The sequence below is a fragment of the Hemiscyllium ocellatum genome, chromosome 30 (assembly GCF_020745735.1).
Source record: "Hemiscyllium ocellatum isolate sHemOce1 chromosome 30, sHemOce1.pat.X.cur, whole genome shotgun sequence".
NCBI classification, from domain to species: domain Eukaryota; kingdom Metazoa; phylum Chordata; class Chondrichthyes; order Orectolobiformes; family Hemiscylliidae; genus Hemiscyllium; species Hemiscyllium ocellatum.
Window position 1 is genome coordinate 53845301 of NC_083430.1, and position 27531 is coordinate 53872831.

Consider the following 27531-nt stretch of genomic DNA (forward strand, 5'->3'; position numbering starts at 1 on the left):
TCAACACAACATTCTCCAAGACAACACTCCCCAACACAACACTCCCTAACACAACACTCTCCAACACAACACTCCCCAACACAACACTCTCCAACACAACAATCCCCAACACAACACTCCCCAACACAACACTCTCCAACACAACACTCCCCCACACAACACTCCCCAACACAACACTCCCCAACACAACACTCCTCAACGCAACACTCCCCAACACAACACTCCGCAACACAACAATCTCCAACACAACACTTCCCAACACACCACTCCCCAACACAACACTTCCCAACACAACACTCCCCAATGCCACACTACCCAACACAATACTCCCTAACACAACATTCCCTAACGCAACAATCCCCAACACAACACTAGCTAACACAACATTCTCCAACACAACAGTTCCCAACACAACACTCCCCAACACAACACTCCCCAACACAACACACCCCAACACAACACTCCTCAACACAATATTCTCCAACACAACACTCCCCAACAAAACACTCACAAAAAAACAAAAATCGCTAACACCACCCTCTCCAACACAACACTCCCCAACACAAAAACCCCCAACACAACACTCCTCACCACAATATTCTCCAACACAACACTCACCCACACAATACTCCCCAACACAACACTCCCCAACACAACACTCCTCAATGCAACACTCCTCAACACAACACTCCCCAACACAACACTCCCCAACACAATACTCACTAACATAACACTCCCCAACACAACACTCTCCAACACAACATTCACCATCACAACACTCTCCAACACAACACTCCGCCAACACAACACTCTCCAACACAACACTCCCAAACACGACACTTCCCAACACTACTCACACCAACACAACACTCTTCAACAAAACACTCCCGGTTTCAACACTTCCAAACACAAAACTCCCTCACACCACGCTCTCCAACAGAACACTCTCCTACAGAACACTCCCTAACGCAACAGTCTCCAACACAACACTCCTTTACACGAGACTCTCCAACACAACTGTCCCCAACACCACACTCTTCAACACAACATTCTCCAAGACATCACTCCCCAACACAACACTCTTCAACACAACATTCTCCAACCCAACACTTCCCAACACAAAACTCCACAACACAACACTCCCTAACACAACACGCCTCAACACAACACTCCCCAACACAACACTCCCCAGCACAACACACCGCAACACAATACTCCCTAACATAACACTGCCCAACACAACACTTTCCAACCCAACATTCACCATCGCAACACTCTGCAACACAACACTCCCCAACACAACACTCCCCAACACAACACTCCCCAACACAACAATCCCCAACACAACACTCCTCACCCCAATACTCTCCAACAAAACACTCCCCCACACAACACTCCCCAACACAACACTCCTCAATGCAACATTCCCCAACACAATGCTCTCCAACACAAAATCCCCTAACACAACACTCCCTAACATAACACAACCCAACACAACACTCTCCAACACAACATTCATCATCACAACACTCCCCAACACAACACTCCCAAAAACAACAAGCCTCAACACAACACTCCCCAAAACTACACTCCCAAACACAACACTCCCCAACAGTACATTATCCAACACAACACTCCCCAACACAACACTCTCCAACACAACATTCACCATCACAACACTCTCCAACACAACACTCCCCAAACGCAACACTCCCCAATGCAACACTCCCTATCACAACAAGCCTCAACACAACACTCCCCAACACAACACTCCCAAACACAACACTCCCCAACAGTACATTCTCCAACACAACACCCCCCAACACAACACTCTCCAACACAACACCCCCCAACACAACACTCTCCAACACAACACTCCCCAACACAACACTCTTCAACACAACACTCCCGAACTCAACACTCCCAAACACAAAACTCCCTCACACCACCCTCTCCAACAGAACACTCTCCTACAGAACACTCCCTAACGCAACACTCCCCAACACAACACTCCCCAACACAAGACTCTCCAACACAACTGTCCCCAATAACACACTCTTCAACACAACATTCTCCAATACAACACACCCCAACACAACACTCTTCAACACAACATTCTCCAACACAACACTTCCCAACACAACACTCCCCAACACAACACTTCCCAACACAACACTCCCCAATACCACACTACCCAACGCAATACGCCCTAACACAACATTCCCTAACGCAACAATCCCCAACACAACGCTCCCTAACACAACACTCTCCAACACAACAGTCCCCAACACAACACTCCCCAACACAGCACTCCCCAACACAACACACCCCAACACAACACTCCTCAACACAATATTCTCCAACACAACACTCGCCCACACAACACTCCCCAACACAACACTCCCCAACACAACAATCCCCATCACAACATTCCTCACCACAATATTCTCCAACACAACACTCGCCCACACAACACTCCCCAACACAACACTCCCCAACACAATACTCCCTAACATAACACTCCCCAACACAACACTCTCCAACACAACTTTCACCATCACAACACTCTCCAACACAAGACTCCGCCAACACAACACTCTCCAACACAACACTCCCAAACACGACACTTCCCAACACTACTCTCACCAACACAACACTCTTCAACACAACTCTCCCGGTTTCAACACTTCCAAACACAAAACTCCCTCACACCACCCTCTCCAACAGAATACTCTCCTGCAGAACACTCCCTAACGCAACACTCCTCCACCAAAACAATCCCCAACACAAGACTCTCCAAAACAACTGTCCCCAACACCACACTCTTCAACACAACACTCCCCAACACAACACTCCCCAACACAAAGCTTCACAACACAACTCTTCCTAACGCAAAACTTTCCAACACAACACTCCCCAACACAACACTTCCCAACACAACACTCCCCAATCCCACACTACCCAACACAACACTCCCTAACACAACATTCCCTAACGCAACAATCCAGAACACAACACTCCCTAACACAACACTCTCCAACACAACACTCCCCAACACAACACTCCTCAACACAACAATACCCAACACAACACTCCTCACCACAATACTCTCCAACACAACACTCCCCCACACAACACTCCCCAACACAACACTCCACAACACAAGACTCCTCAATGCAACACTCCCCAACACAACATTCCCAAACACAATACTCCCCAACACAATATTCCCTAACATAACACTCTCCAACACAACATTCACCATCACAACACTCTCCAACACAACACTCCCCAACACAACACTCCCCAACACAACACTCCTCAACACAACAATCCCCAACACAACACTCCTCACCACAATACTCTCCAACACAACACTCCCCCACACAACACTCCCCAACACAACACTCCACAACACAAGACTCCTCAATGCAACACTCCCCAACACAACATTCCCAAACACAATACTCCCTAACACGATACTCCCCAACACAACACTCTCCAACACAACACTCCCCAACACAACACTCCTCAACACAACAATCCCCAACACAACACTCCTCACCACAATACTCTCCAACACAACACTCCCCCACACAACACTCCCCAACACAACACTACCCAACACAACTCCCCCAAACACAACACTCCTCAATGCAACACTCCCCAACACAACACTCCCCAACACAACACTCCCCAACACAATACTCCACAACAGTACATTCTCCAACACAACACTTCGCAACACCACTCTGACCAACACAACACTCTTCAACACAACACTCCCCAACACAACACTTCCAAACACAAAACTCCCTCAAACCACCCTCTCCAGCAGAACACTCTCCTACAGAACACTACCAAATGCAACAGTCTCCAACACAACACTCCCCAACACAAGACTCTCCAACACAACTGTCCCCAACACCACACTCTTCAACACAACATTCTCCAATACAACACTCCCCAACACAACACTCTTCAACACAACATTCTCCAACACAACACTTCCCAACACAAAACTCCACAACACAACTCTCCCTAACGCAACACTTCCCAACACAACACTCCCCAATACCACACTACCCAACACAACACTCCACAACACAACACTCCCTAACACAACACTCTCCAACACAACAGTCCCCAACACAACACTCCCCAACACAGCACTCCCCAACACAGCACTCCCCAACACAACACTCCCCAACACAACATTCTCCAACACAACACTCCCCAACACAACACTCCCCAACACAACACTCCCCAACACAACACTCCCCAACATAGCACTCCCCAACACAGCACTCTTCAACACAACATTCTCCAACAAAACACTTCCCAACACAAAACTCCACAACACAACTCTCCCTAACGGAGTGGGCGGCACGGTGGCACAGTGGTTAGCACTGCTGCCTCACAGCGCCTGTAGACCCGGGTTCAATTCCCGACTCAGGCGACTGACTGTGTGGAGTTTGCACGTTCTCCCCGTGTCTGCGTGGGTTTCCTCCGGGTGCTCCGGTTTCCTCCCACAGTCACAAAGATGTGCGGGTCAGGTGAATTGGCCAAGCTAAATTGCCCCTAGTGTTAGGTAAGGGGTAAATGTAAGGGTATGGGTGGGTTGCGCTTCGGCGGGTCGGTGTGGACTTGTTGGGCCGAAGGGCCTGTTTCCACACTGTAAGTCTAGTCTAGTCTAGTCTAAACAGCAACACTCCCCAACACAACACTCCCCAACACAACACTTCCCAACACAACACTCCACAACACAACTCTCCCTAACGCAACACTTCCCAACACAACAGTCCCCAACACAACACTCCCCAACACAGCACTCCCCAACACAGCACACCCCAACACAACACTCCTCAACACAATATTCTCCAACACAACACTCGCCCACACAACCCTCCCCAACACAACACTCCCCAACACAGCACTCCTCACCATCAAAATCTCCACCAAAACAATCCCTGACACTAAACTCTCCAACACAACACTCTCCATCACAACACTCCCCAACACAATACTCTCCAACACAACACTCCCCCACACAACACTCCACAACACAACACTCCTCAATACAACACTCCCCAACACAACACTCCCCAACTCAACACACCGCAACACAATACTCCCTAACATAACACTGCCCAACACGACACTTTCCAACACAACATTCACCATCACAATACTCTCCAACACAACACTCCCCAACACAACACTCCCCAACACAACAATCCCCAACACAATGGGCGTATGGGCGACACGGTGGCACAGTGGTTAGCACTGCTGCCTCACAGCGCCTGAGACCCGGGTTCAATTCCCGCCTCAGGCGACTGACTGTGTGGAGTTTGCACGTTCTCCCCGTGTCAGCGTGGGTTTCCTCCGGGTGCTCCGGTTTCCTCCCACAGTCCAAAGATGTGCGGGTCAGGTGAATTGGCCATGCTAAATTGCCCGTAGTGTTAGGTAAGGGGTAAATGTAGGGGTATGGGTGGGTTTCGCTTCGGCGGGTCGGTGTGGACTTGTTGGGCCAAAGGGCCTGTTTCCACACTGTAAGTCTAATCTAAAAAAAGTCTAATCTAAAAAAAAACAACACTCCTCACCACAATACTCTCCAACACAACACCCCCCCACACAACACCCCCCCACACAACACTCCCCCACACAACATTCACCATCACAACACTCTCCAACACAACACTCCCAAACACAACACGCCTCAACACAACACTCCCCAACACAACACTCCCCAATACCACACTACCCAACGCAATACTCCCTAACACAACATTCCCTAACGCAACAATCCCCAACACAACACTCCCTGACAGAACACTCTCCAACACAACAGTCCCCAACACAACACTCCCCAACACAGCACTCCCCAACACAGCACACCCCAACACAACATTCCTCAACACAATATTCTCCAACACAACACTCCCCAAAACAACACTCCCCAACACAACACTCCCCAACACAACAATCCCCAACACAACACTCCTCACCAATATATTCTCCAACACAACACTCGCCCACACAACACTCCCCAACACAACACTCCCCAACACAACATTCCTCAATGCAACACTCCCCAACACAACACTCCCCAACACAACACTCCCCAACACAATACTCCCTAACATAACACTCCCCAACACAACACTCTCCAACACAACATTCACCATCACAACACTCTCCAACACAACACTCCTCCAACACAACACTCCCCAACACAACACTCCCAAACACAACACTCCCCAACACCACTCTCACCAACACAACACTCTTCAACACAACACTCCCGAACTCAACACTTCCAAACACAAAACTCCCTCACACCACCCTCTCCAACAGAACACTCTCCTACAGAACACTCCCTAACGCAACACTCCCCATCACAACACTCAATAACACAACACTCTCCAACACAACACTCTCCATCACTACACTGCCCAACGCAACACTCTCCAACACAACACTCTCTAACCCAACACTCCCGAACAAAGCATTCTTCAACAATACACGCCCCAACAATACTCCCCAACACATTGCTCTCCAGCACAAAATCCCCTAACGCAACTCTCCCTAACATAACACTCCCCAACACAACACTCTCCAACCCAACATTCACCATCACAACACTCTCCAACACAACACTCCCCAACACAAGACGCCCCAACGCAACACTCCCTAACACAACACGCCTCAACACAACACTCCCCAACACAACACTCCCAAACACAACACTCCCCAACAGTACATTCTCCAACACAACACTCCCCAACACAACACTCCCCAACACAACACTCCCCAACACAACACTCTCCAACACAACACTCCCCAACACAACACTCCCCCACACAACACTTCCCAACACAACACTCACCAACACAACACTCTCCAACACAACACTCCCGAACTCAACACTTCCAAACACAAAACTCCCTCACACCACCCTCTCCAACAGAACACTCTCCTACAGAACACTTCCTAACGCAACACTCCCCAACACAACACTCCCCAACACAATACTCTCCAACACCATGCCCTCCAACACAACACTCCCTATCACAACACTCCCCAACATAGCACTCCCCAATACCACACTCTTCCACACAACACTCCCCAAAACAACTCTCTGCAACACAACACTCCTCAACACAACACTCCCCTGCACAACACTCCCGAACATAATACTCTCTAACACAGCACTCCCCAACACAACACTCCCGCCTACAACACTCCCCAACACAACTCTCCCCAACGCAACACTCGCCAACACCACACTCCTCAAAACAACACTCGGCAACACAATACTCTCCAACACAACACTCCTCAACACAACAATCTCCAACACAACAATCTACAACCCAACACTCTCCACCACAACACTCCCCAACACAATAGTCTCCAACGCAACACTCTTCAAAAAACACACCACAACACAACACTCCCCAACACAACACTCTCCAACACAACACTCCCGAACAAAGCATTCTCCAACAATACACACCCCAAAAACAACACTCCCCAACACAATGCTTTCTAACACAAAATCCCCGAACACAACCCTCCCTAACATAACACTCCCCAACACAACACTCTCCAACACAACATTCACCATCACAACACTCCCCAACACAACACTCCCCAACACAACAATCCCCAACACAGCACTCCTCACCACAATACTCTCCAACACAACACTCCCCCACACAACACTCCCCAACACAACACTCCCCAACACAACACTCCTCAATGCAACACTCCCGAACTCAACACTTCCAAACACAAAACTCCCTCACACACCCCTCTCCAACAGAACACTCTCCTACAGAACACTCCCCAACCCAACACTCTCCAACACAACACTCTCCAACACAACTGTCCCCAATACCACACTCTTCAACACAACATTCTCCAATACAACACTCCCGAACACAACACTCCCCAACCCAACACTTCCCAACACAACACTTCCCAATACCACACTACCCAACGCAATACTCCCTAACACAACATTCCGTAATGCAACAATCCCCAACAGAACACTCCCTCACACAACACTCTCCAACACAACAGTCCCCAACACAACACTCCCCAACACAGCACTCCCCAACACAGCACACCCCAACAACAACACTCCTCAACACAACACTCTCCAACACAACTTTCAGCATCACAACACTCTCCAACACAACACTCTGCCAACACAACACTCTCCAAAACAACACTCCCAAACACGACACTTCCCAACACTACTCTCACCAACACAACACTCTTCAACACAACACTCCCGAACTCAACACTTCCAAACACAAAACTCCCTCACACCACCCTCTCCAACAGAACAATCTCCTACAGAACACTCCCTAACGCAACACTCCTCCACCAAAACAATCCCCAACACAAGACTCTCCAACACAACACTCTCCAACACCACACTCTTCAACACAACACTCCCCAACACAACACTCCCCAACACAACACTCCCCAACACAATACTCCCCAACAGTACATTCTCCAACACAACACTCCCCAACACAACACTCCCCAACACAACACTCCCCAACGCAACACTCCCCAACACAACACTCCCCAACACAACACTTCCCAACAACACTCTCACCAACACAACACTCTTCAACACAACACTCCCGAACTCAACACTTCCAAACACAAAACTCCCTCACACCACCCTCTCCAACAGAACACTCTCCTACAGAACACTCCCTAATGCAACACTCCTCCACCAAAACAATCCCCAGCACAAGACTCTCCAACACAACTGTCTCCAACACCACACTCTTCAACACAACACTCCCCAACCCAACACTCCCCAACACAAAACTTCACAACACAACTCTTCCTAATGCAACACTTCCCAACACAACACTCCCCAACACAACACTTCCCAACACAACACTCCCCAATACCACACCACCCAACACAACACTCCCTAACACAACATTCCCTAACGCAACAATCCATAACACAACACTCCCTAACACAACACTCCCCAACACAACAATCCCCAACACAACACTCCTCACCACAATACTCTCCAACACAACAGTCCCCCACACAACACTTCCCAACACAACACTCCCTAACACAACACTCTCCAACACAACACTCCCCAACACAACACTCTCCAACACAACAATCCCCAACACAACACTCCTCACCACAATACTCTCCAACACAACAGTCCCCCACACAACACTCCCCAACACAACACTCCCCAACACAAGACTCCTCAATGCAACACTCCCCAACACAACACTCCCCAACACAACAATCTCCAACACAACACTCCCCAACACACCACTCTCCAACACAACACTTCCCAACACAACACTCCCCAATGCCACACTACCCAACACAATACTCCCTAACACAACATTCCCTAACGCAACAATCCCCAACACAACACTAGCTAACACAACATTCTCCAACACAACAGTTCCCAACACAACACTCCCCAACACAGCACTCCCCAACACAGCACACCCCAACACAACACTCCCCAACACAATATTCTCCAACACAACACTCCCCAACAAAACACTCACAAAAAAACAAAAATCGCTAACACCACCCTCTCCAACACAACACTCCCCAACACAAAAACCCCCAACACAACACTCCTTACCACAATATTCTCCAACACAACACTCACCCACAAAATACTCCCCAACACAACACTCCCCAACACAACACTCCTCAATGCAACACTCCCCAACACAACACTCCCCAACACAATACTCCCTGACATAACACTCCCCAACACAACACTCTCCAACACAACACTCTCCAACACAACACTCCCAAACATGACACTTCCCAACACTACTCTCACCAACACAACACTCTTCAACACAACACTCCCGGTTTCAACACTTCCGAACACAAAACTCCCTCACACCACGCTCTCCAATAGAACACTCTCCTACAGAACACTCCCTAACGCAACAGTCTCCAACACAACACTCCCTAACACAAGACTCTCCAACACAACTGTCCCCAACACCACACTCTTCAACACAACATTCTCCAAGACACACTCCCCAACACAACACTCCCTAACACAACACTCTCCAACACAACACTCCCCAACACTACTCTCACCAACACAACACTCTTCAACACAACACTCCCGAACTCAACACTTCCAAACACAAAACTCCCTCACACCACCCTCTCCAACAGAACACTCTCCTACAGAACACTCCCTAACGCAACACTCCTCCACCAAAACAATCCCCAACACAAGACTCTCCAACACAACTGTCTCCAACACCACACTCTCCAACACAACACTCCCCAACGCAACACTCCCCAATGCAACACTCCCCAACACAACACTTCCCAACAACACTCTCACCAACACAACACTCTTCAACACAACACTCCCCAACCCAACACTCCCCAACACAAAACGTCACAACACAACTCTTCCTAATGCAACACTTCCCAACACAACACTCTCCAACACAACACTTCCCAACACAACACTCCCCAATACCACACCACCCAACACAACACTCCCTAACACAACATTCCCTAACGCAACAATCCATAACACAACACTCCCTAACACAACACTCCCCAACACAACAATCCCCAACACAACACTCCTCACCACAATACTCTCCAACACAACAGTCCCCCACACAACACTCCCCAACACAACACTCCCCCACACAACACTCTCCAACACAACACTCCCCAACACAACACTCTCCAACACAACAATCCCTAACACAACACTCCTCACCACAATACTCTCCAACACAACAGTCCCCCACACAACACTCCCCAACACAACACTCCCCAACACAAAACTTCACAACACAACTCTTCCTAATGCAACACTTCCCAACACAACACTCTCCAACACAACACTTCCCAACACAACACTCCCCAATACCACACCACCCAACACAACACTCCCTAACACAACATTCCCTAACGCAACAATCCATAACACAACACTCCCTAACACAACACTCCCCAACACAACAATCCCCAACACAACACTCCTCACCACAATACTCTCCAACACAACAGTCCCCCACACAACACTCCCCAACACAACACTCCCCCACACAACACTCTCCAACACAACACTCCCCAACACAACACTCACCAACACAACAATCCCTAACACAACACTCCTCACCACAATACTCTCCAACACAACAGTCCCCCACACAACACTCCCCAACACAACACTCCCCAACACAAGACTCCTCAATGCAACACTCCCCAACACAACACTCCGCAACACAACAATCTCCAACACAACACTTCCCAACATACCACTCTCCAACACAACACTTCCCAACACAACAATCCCCAATGCCACACTACCCAACACAATACTCCCTAACACAACATTCCCTAACGCAACAATCCCCAACACAACACTAGCTAACACAACATTCTCCAACACAACAGTTCCCAACACAACACTCCCCAACACAACACTCCCCAACACAACACACCCCAACACAACACTCCTCAACACAATATTCTCCAACACAACACTCCCCAACAAAACACTCACAAACAAACAAAAATCGCTAACACCACCCTCTCCAACACAACACTCCCCAACACAAAAACCCCAACACAACACTCCTCACCACAATATTCTCCAACACAACACTCACCCACACAATACTCCCCAACACAACACACCCCAACACAACACTCCTCAATGCAACACTCCCCAACACAACACTCCCCAACACAATACTCCCTAACACAACACTCCCCAACACAACACTCTCCAACACAACATTCACCATCACAACACTCTCCAACACAACACTCCGCCAACACAACACTCTCCAACACAACACTCCCAAACACGACACTTCCCAACACTACACTCACCAACACAACACTCTTCAACACAACACTCCCGGTTTCAACACTTCCAAACACAAAACTCCCTCACACCACGCTCTCCAATAGAACACTCTCCTACAGAACACTCCCTAATGCAACAGTCTCCAACACAACACTCCCCAACACAAGACTCTCCAACACAACTGTCCCCAACACCACACTCTTCAACACAACATTCTCCAACACAACACTCCCCAACACAACACTCCCTAACACAACACTCTCCAACACAACACTCCCCAACACAACACTCTCCAACACAACAATCCCCAACACAACACTCCTCACCACAATACTCTCCAACACAACAGTCCCCCACACAACACTCCCCAACACAACACTCCCCAACACAACACTCCTCAATGCAACACTCCCCAACACAACACTCCCCAACACAACAATCTCCAACACAACACTTCCCAACACACCACTCCCCAACACAACACTTCCCAACACAACACTCCCCAATGCCACACTACCCAACACAATACTCCCTAACACAACACTCCCTAACACAACAATCCCCAACACAACACTAGCTAACACAACATTCTCCAACACAACAGTTCCCAACACAACACTCCCCAACACAGCACTCCCCAACACAGCACACCCCATCACAACACTCCTCAACACAATACTCTCCAACACAACCCTCACCCACACAATACTCCTCAACACAACACTCCCCAACACAACACTCCTCAATGCAACACTCCTCAACACAACACTCCCCAACACAACACTCCCCAACACAACACTCCCCAACACAACACTCCCCAACACAACACTCTCCAACACAACATTCACCATCACAACACTCTCCACCACAACACTCCGCCCACACAACACTCTCCAGCACAACACTCCCAAACACGACACTTCCCAACACTACTCACACCAACACAACACTCTTCAACAAAACACTCCCGGTTTCAACACTTCCAAACACAAAACTCCATCACACCACGCTCTCCAACAGAACACTCTCCTACAGAACACTCCCTAACGCAACAGTCTCCAACACAACACTCCTTAACACAAGACTCTCCAACACAACTGTCCCCAACACCACACTCTTCAACACAACATTCTCCAAGACAACACTCCCCAACACAACACTCTTCAACACAACATTCTCCAACACAACACTTCCCAACACAAAACTCCACAACACAACACTCCCTAACACAACACGCCTCAACACAACACTCCCCAACACAACACTCCCCAACACAACACACCACAACACAATACTCCCTAACATAACACTGCCCAACACAACACTTTCCAACCCAACATTCACCATCGCAACACTCTGCAACACAACACTCCCCAACACAACACTCCCCAACACAACAATTCCCAACACAACACTCCTCACCCCAATAATCTCCAACAAAACACTCCCCCACACAACACTCCCCAACACAACACTCCTCAATGCAACATTCCCCAACACAATGCTCTCCAACACAAAATCCCCTAACACAACACTCCCTAACATAACACTACCCAACACAACACTCTCCAACACAACATTCACCATCACAACACTCCCCAACACAACACTCCCCAACACAACACTCCCAAAAACAACAAGCCTCAACACAACACTCCCCAAAACTACACTCCCAAACACAACACTCTCCAACAGTACATTATCCAACACAACACTCCCCAACACAACACTCTCCAACACAACATTCACCATCACAACACTCTCCAACACAACACTCCCCAAACGCAACACTCACCAATGCAACACTCCCTATCAAAACAAGCCTCAACACAACACTCCCCAACACAACACTCCCAAACACAACACTCCCCAACAGTACATTCTCCAACACAACACCCCCCAACACAACACTCTCCAACACAACACTCCCCAACACAACACTCTTCAACACAACACTCCCGAACTCAACACTTCCAAACACAAAACTCCCTCACACCACCCTCTCCAACAGAACACTCTCCTACAGAACACTCCCTAACGCAACACTCCCCAACACAACACTCCCCAACACAAGACTCTCCAACACAACTGTCCCCAATACCACACTCTTCAACACAACATTCTCCAATACAACACTCCCCAACACAACACTCTTCAACACAACATTCTCCAACACAACACTCCCCAACACAACACTCCCCAACACAACACTTCCCAACACAACACTCCCCAATACCACACTACCCAAAGCAATACTCCCTAACACAACATTCCCTAACGCAACAATCCCCAAAACAACGCTCCCTAACACAACACTCTCCAACACAACAGTCCCCAACACAACACTCCCCAACACAGCACTCCCCAACACAGCACACCCCAACACAACACTCCTCAACACAATATTCTCCAACACAACACTCGCCCACACAACACTCCCCAACACAACACTCCCCAACACAACAATCCCCAACACAACATTCCTCACCACAATATTCTCCAACACAACACTCGCCCACACAACACTCCCCAACACAACACTCCCCAACACAATACTCCCTAACATAACACTCCCCAACACAACACTCTCCAACACAACTTTCACCATCACAACACTCTCCAACACAACACTCCCCCAACACAACACTCCCCAACACAAGACTCTCCAACACAACTGTCCCCAACACCACACTCTTCAACACAACATTCTCCAATACAACACTCCCCAACACAACACTCTTCAACACAACATTCTCCAACACAACACTTCCCAACACAACACTCCCCAACACAACACTTCCCAACACAACACTCCCCAATACCACACTACCCAAAGCAATACTCCCTAACACAACATTCCCTAACGCATCAATCCCCAACACAACGCTCCCTAACACAACACTCTCCAACACAACAGTCCCCAACACAACACTCCCCAACACAACACTCCCCAACACAGCACACCCCAACACAACACTCCTCAACACAACACTCTCCAACACAACACTCGCCCACACAACACTCCCCAACACAACACTCCCCAACACAACAATCCCCAACACAACATTTCTCACCACAATATTCTCCAACACAACACTCGCCCACACAACACTCCCCAACACAACACTCCCCAACACAATACTCCCTAACATAACACTCCCCAACACAACACTCTCCAACACAACATTCACCATCACAACACTCTCCACCACAACACTCCGCCAACACAACACTCTCCAACACAACACTCCCAAACACGACACTTCCCAACACTACTCACACCAACACAACACTCTTCAACAAAACACTCCCGGTTTCAACACTTCCAAACACAAAACTCCCTCACACCACGCTCTCCAACAGAACACTCTCCTACAGAACACTCCCTAACGCAACAGTCTCCAACACAACACTCCTTAACACAAGACTCTCCAACACAACTGTCCCCAACACCACACTCTTCAACACAACATTCTCCAAGACAACACTCCCCAACACAACACTCTTCAACACAACACTCTCCAACACAACACTCCCCAACACAAAACTCCACAACACAACACTCACTAACACAACACGCCTCAACACAACACTCCCCAACACAACACTCCCCAACACAACACACCGCAACACAATACTCCCTAACATAACACTGCCCAACACAACACTTTCCAACCCAACATTCACCATCGCAACACTCCCCAACACAACACTCCCCAACACAACAATCCCCAACACAACACTCCTCACCCCAATACTCTCCAACAAAACACTCCCCCACACAACACTCCCCAACACAACACTCCTCAATGCAACATTCCCCAACACAATGCTCTCCAACACAAAATCCCCTAACACAACACTCCCTAACATAACACTACCCAACACAACACTCTCCAACACAACATTCACCATCACAACACTCCCCAACACAACACTCCCAAAAACAACAAGCCTCAACACAACACTCCCCAAAACTACACTCCCAAACACAACACTCTCCAACAGTACATTATCCAACACAACACTCCCCAACACAACACTCTCCAACACAACATTCACCATCACAACACTCTCCAACACAACAGTCCCCAACACAACACTTCCCAACACAACACTCCCCAACACAACACATCCCAACACAACACTCCCCAATACCACACTACCCAACGCAATACTCCCTAACACAACATTCCCTAACGCAACAATCCCCAACACAGCACTCCCTAACACAACACTCTCCAACACAACAGTCCCCAACACAACACTCCCCAACACGGCACTCCCCAACAAAACAATCCTCAACACAATATTCTCCAACACAACACTCCCCAACACAACACTCCCCAACACAACACCCCCCAACACAACAATCCCCAACACAACACTCCTCACCACAATATTCTCCAACACAACACTCCCCAACACAACACTCCCCAACACAACACTCCACAACACAACAGTCCCCAATACAACACTCTCCAACACAGCACTGCCCAATGAAACACTCCCCAACACAACAGTCCCTAACACTACACTCTCCAACACAACGTTCCCCAACAGAACAGTCCCAAACACAACACTCTCCAACACAACACTCTCCTACATAGCCCTCCCTAACACAACACTCTCCAACACAACACTCCCTAACACAACACACCTTGACACAAAACTCCCCAACACAACATTCTTAAACAAAACACTCTCCAACACAACACTTCCCAACACCACACTCCCCAGCACCACACTCCCCAACACAACACTCCCCCACACAACACTCCCTAACACAACACTTCCCAACAAAATACGCCCCAACAAAAAACTCCTCAACACCATACTCCCCAACACAACACTCCCCAACACTACACTCCCCAACACAATACGCCCAACATAAAACTCCTCAACACCATACTCCCCAACACAACACTCCTCAACACAACACTCTCCAACACAACACTCCCCAACACAATACTCCTCAACACAACACTGCCCGTCACAACACTCCCCAACACAACACTCCCTAACACCACACTCCCAAACACCACACTCCATAACACAACACTCCCCAACACAAGACCCCCTAACACAACACTCCCCAACACAATACGCCCCAACATAAAACTCCTCAACACCATACTCCCCAACACAACACTCCCCAACACAACACTCCTCAATGCAACACTCCCCAACACAACACTCCTCAACACAACACTCCCCAACACAATACTCCCCAACAGTACATTCTCCAACACAACACTCCCAACACAACACTCTACAACACAACACTCCCCAACACAACACTCCCCAACACAACACTTCCCAACACCACTCTCACCAACACAACACTCTTCAACACAAAACTCCCTCACACCACCCTCTCCAACAGAACACTCTCCTACAGAACACTCCCTGATGCAACACTCCCCAACACAGCACACCCCACCACAAGACTCTCCAACACAACTGTCCCCAACACCACACTCTTCAACACAACATTCTCCAACACAACACTCCCCAACACAACACTCTTCAACACAACATTCTCCAACACAACACTTCCCAACACAACACTTCCCAACACAACACTTCCCAACACAACACTCCCCAATACCACACTACCCAACGCAATACTCCCTAACACAACATTCCCCAAAGCAACAATCCCCAATACAACACTCCCTAACACAACACTCTCCAACACAACAGTCCCCAACACAACACTCCCCAACATAGCAATCCCCAACACAGCACACACAAACACAACACATCTCAACACAATATTCTCCAACACAACACTACTCACCACAATATTCTCCAACACAACACTCCCCAACACAACACTCCCCAATACCACACTACCCAACGCAATACTCCCTAACACAACATTCCCCAACGCAACAATCCCCAATACAACACTCCCTAACACAACACTCTCCAACACAACAGTCCCCAACACAACACTCCCCAACACAACACTCCCCAACACAACACTCCCCAACACAACACTCCCGAACATGACATTCCCTAACGCATCAATCCCCAACACAACACTCCCCAACACAACACTCTTCAACACAACATTCTCCAACACAACACTTCCCAACACAAAACGCCACAACACAAGTCTCCCTAACGCAACACTCCCCAACACAACACTCCCTAACACAACATTCCCTAATGCAACAATCCCCAACACAACACTCCCTAACACAACACTCTCCAACACAACACTCCCCAACACAACACTCCCCAACACAACACTCCCCAACACAACACTCCCCAACACAACACTCCCCCACACAACACTCCCCAACACAACACTTCCCAACACAACACTCCTCAATGCAACCCTCCCCAACACAACACTCTCCAACACAACATTCCCCAACACAATACTCCGTAACATGACACTCCCCAACACAACACTCTCCAACATAACACTCCCCAACACAATACTCCCCAACAGTACATTCTCCAACACAACACTCCCCAACACAACACTCTCCAACACAACAATCCCCAACACAACACTCCCCAACACAACACTTCCCAACACCACTCTCATCATCACCACACTCTTCAACACAACACTCCCCAACTCAACACTTCCAAACACAAAACTCCCTCACACCACACTCTCCAACAGAACACTCTCCAACAGAACACTCCCTAACGCAACACTCCCCAATACCACACTACCCAACGCAATACTCCCTAACACAACATTCCCCAACGCAACAATCCCCAACACAACACTCCCCAACACAACACTCTCCAACACAACACTCCCTAACACAACACTCTCCAACACAACAGTCCCCAACACAACACTCCCCAACACGGCACTCCCCAACAAAACAATCCTCAACACAATATTCTCCAACACAACACTCCCCAACACAACACTCCCCAACACAACACTCCCCAACACAACAATCCCCAACACAACACTCCTCACCACAATATTCTCCAACACAACACTCCCCAACACAACACTCCCCAACACAACACTCCACAACACAACAGTCCCCAATACAACACTCTCCAACACAGCACTGCCCAATGAAACACTCCCCAACACAACACTCCCTAACACTACACTCTCCAACACAACGCTCCCCAACAGAACAGTCCCAAACACAACACTCTCCAACACAACACTCTCCTACATAGCCCTCCCTAACACAACACTCCCCAACACAACACTCCCTAACACAACACACCTTGACACAAAACTCCCCAACACAACATTCTTAAACAAAACACTCCCCAACACAACACTTCCCAACACAACACTCCCCAACACCACACTCCCCAACACAACACTCCCCCACACAACACTCCCTAACACAACACTTCCCAACAAAATACGCCCCAACACAACACTCCTCAACACCATACTCCCCAACACAACCCTCCCCAACACTACACTCCCCAACACAATACGCCCAACATAAAACTCCTCAACACCATACTCCCCAACACAACACTCCCCAACACAACACTCTCCAACACAACACTCCCCAACACAATACTCCTCAACACAACACTGCCCGTCACAACACTCCCCAACACAACACTCCCTAACACCACACTCCCAAACACCACACTCCATAACACAACACTCCCCAACACAAGACTCCCTAACACAACACTCCCCAACACAATACGCCCCAACATAAAACTCCTCAACACCATACTCCCCAACACAACACTCCCCAACACAACACTCCCCAACACAACACTCCTCAATGCAACACTCCCCAACACAACACTCCCCAACACAACACTCCCCAACACAATACTCCCCAACAGTACATTCTCCAACACAACACTCCCAACACAACACTCTACAACACAACACTCCCCAACACAACACTCCCCAACACAACACTTCCCAACACCACTCTCACCAACACAACACTCTTCAACACAAAACTCCCTCACACCACCCTCTCCAACAGAACACTCTCCTACAGAACACTCCCTGATGCAACACTCCCCAACACAGCACACCCCACCACAAGACTCTCCAACACAACTGTCCCCAACACCACACTCTTCAACACAACATTCTCCAACACAACACTCCCCAATACAACACTCTTCAACACAACATTCTCCAACACAACACTTCCCAACACAACACTCCCCAACACAACACTTCCCAACACAACACTCCCCAATACCACACTACCCAACGCAATACTCCCTAACACAACATTCCCCAAAGCAACAATCCCCAATACAACACTCCCTAACACAACACTCTCCAACACAACAGTCCCCAACACAACACTCCCCAACATAGCAATCCCCAACACAGCACACACAAACACAACACATCTCAACACAATATTCTCCAACACAACACTACTCACCACAATATTCTCCAACACAACACTCCCCAACACAACACTCCCCAATACCACACTACCCAACGCAATACTCCCTAACACAACATTCCCCAACACAACACTCCCCAATACAACACTCCCCAACACAACACTCTCCAACACAACAGTCCCCAACACAACACTCCCCAACACAGCAATCCCCAACACAACACTCCCCAACACAACACTCCCGAACATGACATTCCCTAACGCATCAATCCCCAACACAACACTCCCCAACACAACACTCTTCAACACAACATTCTCCAACACAACACTTCCCAACACAAAACGCCACAACACAAGTCTCCCTAACGCAACACTCCCCAACACAACACTCCCTAACACAACATTCCCTAATGCAACAATCCCCAACACAACACTCCCTAACACAACACTCTCCAACACAACACTCCCCAACACAACACTCCCCAACACAACACTCCCCAACACAACACTCCCCAACACAACACTCCCCAACACAACACTCCCCCACACAACACTCCCCAACACAACACTTCCCAACACAACACTCCTCAATGCAACCCTCCCCAACACAACACTCTCCAACACAACATTCCCCAACACAATACTCCGTAGCATGACACTCCCCAACACAACACTCTCCAACATAACACTCCCCAACACAATACTCCCCAACAGTACATTCTCCAACACAACACTCCCCAACACAACACTCTCCAACACAACACTCCCCAACACAACACTCCCCAACACAACACTTCCCAACACCACTCTCATCATCACCACACTCTTCAACACAACACTCCCCAACTCAACACTTCCCAACACAACACTCCCTCACACCACCCTCTCCAACAGAACACTCTCCAACAGAACACTCCCTAACGCAACACTCCCCAATACCACACTACCCAACGCAATACTCCCTAACACAACATTCCCCAACGCAACAATCCCCAATACAACACTCCCTAACACAACACTCTCCAATACAACACTCCCTAACACAACACTCTCCAACACAACAGTCCCCAACACAACACTCCCCAACACGGCACTCCCCAACAAAACAATCCTCAACACAATATTCTCCAACACAACACTCCCCAACACAACACTCCCCAACACAACACTCCCCAACACAACACTCCCCAACACAACACTCCTCACCACAATATTCTCCAACACAACACTCCCCAACACAACACTCCCCAACACAACACTCCACAACACAACAGTCCCCAATACAACACTCTCCAACACAGCACTGCCCAATGAAACACTCCCCAACACAACAGTCCCTAACACTACACTCTCCAACACAACGCTCCCCAACAGAACTGTCCCAAACACAACACTCTCCAACACAACACTCTCCTACATAGCCCTCCCTAACACAACACTCCCCAACACAACACTCCCTAACACAACACACCTTGACACAAAACTCCCCAACACAACATTCTTAAACAAAACACTCTCCAACACAACACTTCCCAACACCACACTCCCCAGCACCACACTCCCCAACACAACACTCCCCCACACAAGACTCCCTAACACAACACTTCCCAACAAAATACGCCCCAACAAAAAACTCCTCAACACCATACTCCCCAACACAACCCTCCCCAACACTACACTCCCCAACACAATACGCCCAACATAAAACTCCTCAACACCATACTCCCCAACACAACACTCCCCAACACAACACTCTCCAACACAACACTCCCCAACACAATACTCCTCAACACAACACTGCCCGTCACAACACTCCCCAACACAACACTCCCTAACACCACACTCCCAAACACCACACTCCATAACACAACACTCCCCAACACAAGACCCCCTAACACAACACTCCCCAACACAATACGCCCCAACATAAAACTCCTCAACACCATACTCCCCAACACAACACTCCCCAACACAACACTCCCCAACACAACACTCCCCAACACAACACTCCCCAACACAACACTCCCCAACACAACACTCCCCAACACAATACTCCCCAACAGTACATTCTCCAACACAACACTCCCAACACAACACTCTACAACACAACACTCCCCAACACAACACTCCCCAACACAACACTTCCCAACACCACTCTCACCAACACAACACTCTTCAACACAAAACTCCCTCACACCACCCTCTCCAACAGAACACTCTCCTACAGAACACTCCCTGATGCAACACTCCCCAACACAGCACACCCCACCACAAGACTCTCCAACACAACTGTCCCCAACACCACACTCTTCAACACAACATTCTCCAATACAACACTCCCCAATACAACACTCTTCAACACAACATTCTCCAACACAACACTTCCCAACACAACACTTCCCAACAAAACACTTCCCAACACAACACTCCCCAATACCACACTACCCAACGCAATACTCCCTAACACAACATTCCCCAAAGCAACAATCCCCAACACAACACTCCCTAACACAACACTCTCCAACACAACAGTCCCCAACACAACACTCCCCAACATAGCAATCCCCAACACAGCACACACAAACACAACACATCTCAACACAATATTCTCCAACACAACACTACTCACCACAATATTCTCCAACACAACACTCCCCAACACAACACTCCCCAATACCACACTACCCAACGCAATACTCCCTAACACAACATTCCCCAACGCAACAATCCCCAATACAACACTCCCTAACACAACACTCTCCAACACAACAGTCCCCAACACAACACTCCCCAACACAACAATCCCCAACACAACACTCCCCAACACAACACTCCCGAACATGACATTCCCTAACGCATCAATCCCCAACACAACACTCCCCAACACAACACTCTTCAACACAACATTCTCCAACACAACACTTCCCAACACAAAACGCCACAACACAACTCTCCCTAACGCAACACTCCCCAACACAACACTCCCTAACACAACATTCCCTAATGCAACAATCCCCAACACAACACTCCCTAACACAACACTCTCCAACACAACACTCCCCAACACAACACTCCCCAACACAACACTCCCCAACACAACACTCCCCAACACAACACTCCCCACACAACACTCCCCAACACAACACTTCCCAACACAACACTTCCCAACACAACACTCCTCAATGCAACCCTCCCCAACACAACACTCTCCAACACAACATTCCCCAACACAATACTCCGTAACATGACACTCCCCAACACAACACTCTCCAACATAACACTCCCCAACACAATACTCCCCAACAGTACATTCTCCAACACAACACTCCCAAACACAACACTCTCCAACACAAAAATCCCCAACACAACACTCCCCAACACAACACTTCCCAACACCACTCTCACCATCACCACACTCTCCAACACAACACTCCCCAACTCAACACTTCCAAACACAAAACTCCCTCACACCACCCTCTCCAACAGAACACTCTCCAACAGAACACTCCCTAACGCAACACTCCCCAACACAACACTCCCCAACACAAGACTCTCCAACACAACTGTCCCCAACACCACACTCTTCAACACAGCATTCTCCAATACAACACTCCCCAACACAACACTCTTCAACACAACATTCTCCAACACAACACTTCCCAACACAACACTCCACAACACAACTCTCCCTAATGCAACACTTCCCAATACAACACTCTCCAACAAAGCCCTCCTCAGTGCAACACTCCCCAACACAACACTCCCTAACACTACACTCTCCAACACAACACTCCCCAACACAACACTCCCCAACACAACAATCCCCAACACAACACTCCTCACCACAATATTCTCCAACACAACACTCCCCAACACAACACTCCCCAACACAACACTCCACAACACAACAGTCCCCAATACAACACTCTCCAACACAGCCCTCCCCAATGCAACACTCCCCAACACAACACTCCCTAACACTACACTCTCCAACACAACACTCCCCAACAGAACACTCCCAAACACAACACTCTTCAACACAAAACTCCCTCACACCACCCTCTCCAACAGAACACTCTCCTACAGAACACTCCCTGATGCAACACTCCCCAACACAGCACACCCCACCACAAGACTCTCCAACACAACTGTCCCCAACACCACACTCTTCAACACAACATTCTCCAATACAACACTCCCCAATACAACACTCTTCAACACAACACTCCCCAACACAACACTCCCCAACACAACACTCCCTAACACAACACTCTCCAACACAACAGTCCCCAACACAACACTCCCCAACACAGCAATCCCCAACACAGCACACACCAACACAACAATAATCACCACAATATTCTCCAACACAACACTCCCCAACACAACACTCCCCAACACAACACTCCTCAATGCAACACTCCCCAACACAACACTCCCCAACACAACACTCCCCAACACAATATTCCCTAACATAACACTCCCCAACACAACATTCACCATCACAACACTCCCCAACACAACACTCCCCAACACAACATTCACCATCACAACACTCTCCAACACAACACTCTGCCAACACAACACCCCCAACACAACAATCCCCAACACAACACTCCTCACCACAATATTCTCCAACACAACACTCCCCAACACAACACTCCCCAACACAACACTCCCCAACACAACAGTCCCCAACACAACACTCTCCAACACAGCCCTCCCCAATGCAACATTCCAAAACACAACACAACACTCCCTAACACTACACTCTCCAACACAACACTCCCCAACAGAACAGTCCCAAACACAACACTCTCCAACACAACACTCTCCTACATAGCCCTCCCTAACACAACACTCCCTAACACAACACACCTTGACACAAAACTCCCCAACACAACATTCTTAAACAAAACACTCTCCAACACAACTCTTCCCAACACCACACTCCCCAACACCACACCCCCCAACACAACACTCCCCAACACAACACTCCCTAACACAACACTCCCCAACATAATACGCCCCAACATAAAACTCCTCAACACCATACTCCCCAACACAACACTCCCCAACACTACACTCCCCAACACAATACGCCCCAACATAAAACTCCTCAACACCATACTCCCCAACACAACACTCCCCAACACAACACTCTCCAACACAACACTCCCCAACCCAATACTCCCCAACACAACACTGCCCGACACAACACTCCCCAACACAACACTCCCGAACACCACACACCCCAACACAACACTCCCTAACACAACACTCCCCAACTCAACACTTCCAAACACAAAACTCCCTCACACCACCCTCTCCAACAGAACACTCTCCAACAGAACACTCCCTAACACAACACTCCCCAACACAACACTCCCCAACACAACACTCTCCAACACAACTGTCCCCAACACCACACTCTTCAACACAGCATTCTCCAATACAACACTCCCCAACACAACACTCTTCAACACAACATTCTCCAACACAACACTTCCCAACACAACACTCCATAACACAACTCTCCCTAATGCAACACTTCCCAATACAACACTCTCCAACACAGCCCTCCCCAATGCAACACTCCCCTACACAACACTCCCTAACACTACACTCTCCAACACAACACTCCCCAACACAACAATCCCCAACACAACACTCCCCAACACAACACTCCTCACCACAATATTCTCCAACACAACACTCCCCAACACAATACTCCCCAACACAACACTCCCCAACACAACAGTCCCCAATACAACACTCTCCAACACAGCCCTCCCCAATGCAACACTCCCCAACACAACACTCCCCAACACAACACTCCCCAACCCAATACTCCCCAACACAACACTGCCCGTCACAACACTCCCCAACACAACACTCCCGAACACCACACTTCCCAACACCACACTCCCTAACACAACACTCCCCAACACAAGACTCCCTAACACAACACTCCCCAACACAATACGCCCCAACATAAAACTCCTCAACACCATACTCCCCAACACAACACTCCCCCAACACAACACTCCCCAACACAACATTCCCTAACACAATACGCCCCAACATAAAACTCCTCAACACCATACTCCCCAACACAACACTCCCCAACACAAATTCCCAAACACAACACTCCTCAATGCAACACTCCCCAACACAACACTCCTCAACACAACACTCCCCAACACAACACTCCCCAACAGTGCATTCTCCAACACAACACTCCCAACACAACACTCTCCAACACAACACTCCCCAACACAACACTTCCCAACACCACACTCACCAACACAACACTCTTCAACACAAAACTCCCTCACAGCACCCTCTCCAACAGAACACTCTCCTACAGAACACTCACTAACGCAACACTCCCCAACACAGCACTCCCCACCACAAGACTCTCCAACACAACTGTCCCCAACACCACACTCTTCAACACAGCATTCTCCAATACAACACTCCCCAATACAACACTCTTCAACACAACACTCTCCAACACAACACTTCCCAACACAACACACCCCCAACACAACACTCCCCAACACAACACTCCCGAACATGACATTCCCTAACGCATCAATCCCCAACACAACACTCCCTAACACAACACTCTTCAACACAACATTCTCCAACACAACACTTCCCAACACAAAACGCCACAACACAACTCTCCCTAACGCAACACTCCCCAACACAACACTCCCCAACACAACATTCCCTAATGCAACACTCCCCAACACAACACTCCCTAACACAACACTCTCCAACACAACACTCCCCAACACAACACTCCCCAACACAACACTCCCCCACACAACACTCCCCAACACAACACTTCCCAACACAACACTCCTCAATGCAACTCTCCCCAACACAACACTCTCCAACACAACATTCCCCAACACAATACTCCCTAACATGACACTCCCCAACACAACACTCTCCAACACAACACTCCCCAACACAATACTCCCCAACAGTACATTCTCCAACACAACACTCCCCAACACAACACTCTCCAACACAACACTCCCCAACACAACACTCCCCAACACAACACTTCCCAACACCACTCTCACCATCACCACACTCTTCAACACAACACTCCCCAACTCAACACTTCCAAACACAAAACTCCCTCACACCACCCTCTCCAACAGAACACTCTCCAACAGAACACTCCCTAACGCAACACTCCCCAACACAACACTCCCCAACACAAGACTCTCCAACACAACTGTCCCCAACACCACACTCTTCAACACCGCATTCTCCAATACA